The sequence below is a fragment of the Triticum dicoccoides genome, chromosome 3B (genome assembly GCF_002162155.2).
Source record: "Triticum dicoccoides isolate Atlit2015 ecotype Zavitan chromosome 3B, WEW_v2.0, whole genome shotgun sequence".
NCBI classification, from domain to species: Eukaryota; Viridiplantae; Streptophyta; class Magnoliopsida; order Poales; family Poaceae; genus Triticum; species Triticum dicoccoides.
In genome coordinates this window covers 21,081,359-21,083,771 of record NC_041385.1, presented here as the reverse complement: position 1 = coordinate 21,083,771, position 2,413 = coordinate 21,081,359, and the positions used below count along the sequence as shown (strand labels likewise).

Genomic DNA, 2,413 nt, shown 5'->3' with positions numbered 1-2,413 from the left:
CCGGGTGGTGCTTCCGGCCACGGGCTTCCAGCTACGACGACGGGAGCCGGTGGGGGTAGCGGAGCCGCGGGGGGCGATTGGCTCCTCCGATCGGATCGGCCGTTCGGGAGCAGGGATGGGCTGGATTGCTTTCCTGTTTTAGTTTTAGGGGTGACTATGTAAATGTTTTTGCTTAGTTAACTCCTTAAGTCCAGGCCCACTTGTCAGAAAGTGATCAAATGAGCCAAATCCCCCGATTAGTGCTTTTTGCAAAAAGTTTACCGAATGCGCGGTGTTTTTTGCAAAGGATTAGGGATCAGGTGGTTTTCTGCAGAAGAAGCCGCAAATGTGGTGGTTTTTTGCAATTAACTCTTTTGCAGATGATTTTGAATAGTGACTTCGACGGTGAAAGTTTTTGTCTGGCTCTCTTTCGTTGGACCTAGCGACAACTGAGGTGACGTTTCAGTGATCTTCAGCTTCTACGTAGCTCCATGCATGCGCACGGGATTAATGCAACTTTGGCCAAGAACCAACATTGATTTTCCTTTTGAAGAGCCTCCCACACGCCAGTACGCCACGTAATGTAAATGCACTTTTGAGCCATATAAGCACGCATAAGATATCTTGTAAGCTGATCTTCAGGCTAGCCGTCCTGGGTTGAGAAGAATTGCTGCAGCTTGGATGACATCTCCGGGAAGACGCGGGTCGGACGGTAGTCCTTGTTGAGGCAGACGACGGTCGCTATCGCTTCCAAAACAAGCTTCCATTAGAGGAGATCAACACACACACGGGTGGGATTGATCAGTATAAAGGATTGATCACTATAAGGGAGACAACGCGTTCAACATCCATCGTTTCTGCACATACCGCACGATCCGGTAGTGTCTCGATGAAGTGTTAAAGAAGTATCCTCACACCCTTTATCTGGACAACCCTCACCTTGACGACAAATTTGGCACCTCGCTGTATATTAATCAATGCATGTGGTTATAAAAACTTGAGATTTGGGGGTTTGGAAATAAGAACCTCGAGATTTCCAATCTTATGGGCTGCTTGGAATGATTGTAAAATTAGCATGGCCACCGGTATTTAGTTCAAAATTGAGCTAGATACCGGTGGCCACACTAATTTTACAACCACTGTGAGGAGAGCCTTAGAGGTTTCAGATGTGACACTCGCAAAAAGAAGAGATTTCGGATGTGCCATGCACATACCAGTAGAGGCTTGAAGTACTTGAGGTTCAGTTCCAAGAGTGCCATCGCGTTGCCGGTGTGTGCTACGGAGGCCATGCTGAAGCCAATGCTCGCAGCTAGCTCCTCTCGAGCTGCAGGAGATTTTAAGCAAGAATCAACACTGTGTACAAGAGTAAAACCCAGGCTCTACTATGCTTAAATATCACTTGGATGCCAACCATTGTGGATGTAAGCAACATAAATGGCGTTGTTAACGACTCCACATTGGTCAAGATCATTGTCACGAACGGTCATCTCCACTTCGAAGAACTTGTCCACCCTAATTGAACTGCATAACAAAAACACAAATAGATGAAGCTATTGGACTACGCAGAGGACGGGTGTGAAGTCTTTTTTGCTTGTATCGCCTTAATGTGACATTTGAGTCAATAAAAACTAGTTCAATTCGGAAGAACCTTAGTTTTGTTTCGTGGGTGGTGTTGTTGCTGAAGAATGAAGATGCCCTGGGAGCCAGGTGCAGGGATGGCGAGGGCCTTCACACGGCGGGATCGACGTGATTGGCGGGAGAGCATGGCGAGGTGGTGGGCGGAGCGGGACCAGTTAGCTCTAGCCCCAGCACGAGCCATTGAAGGTGGTGAGTGGTGGGCGTTGGGAGCGATATTGATTACTACCAGGTTGCTGCATGGTGAACGAGAGAATATTTTGTGTTGTTTGATCTCATCATCATGGTGCCCGTCTATATAGTGTACGCGCGTGCATGCTGAGCGGCATTTCATTCTTGACACGTGGAACAGATGCCGGCCTAATGAAGTAGTAACAGTATCCTAAATCCTAAAAAGTGGGCGTTGGCTCGTTTGTCTTACGGAGCACACACTCTCACGCGCTGTCCGATCGTCATCTTGCGGACGCACGCGTCGATCGTTCCAACCGCTCGCTCTATCGACGCGTGCGCCAGGTGGCACCTGGTGTCGTGGTTCTAAGCCTGACAGTAGAGTGGGGGGTAGGTATGGAGAGGCAAGGTCCTAGCTATGGAGAGGTTGTAAACACAAGGGATGTACGAGTTCAGTCCCTTCTCGGAGGAAGTAATAGCCCTACGTCTCGGAGCCCGGAGGCGGTCGAGTGGATTATGAGTATGTGAGTTACAAGATGCCGAACCCTTCTGCCTGTGGAGGGGGTGGCTTATATAGAGTGCGCCAGGACCCCAGCCAGCCCACGTAGGAGAGGGTTTAAGGTGAGTTAAG

General features: G+C 49.2%; 1 pseudogene; it reads right to left on the bottom strand.

Moving 5' to 3' along the window:
- Nucleotides 1-622: 622 nt before the first annotated feature.
- Nucleotides 623-1,798, bottom strand: LOC119279134 (annotated as a pseudogene).
- Between the last annotated feature and the right edge of the window lie 615 nt (nt 1,799-2,413).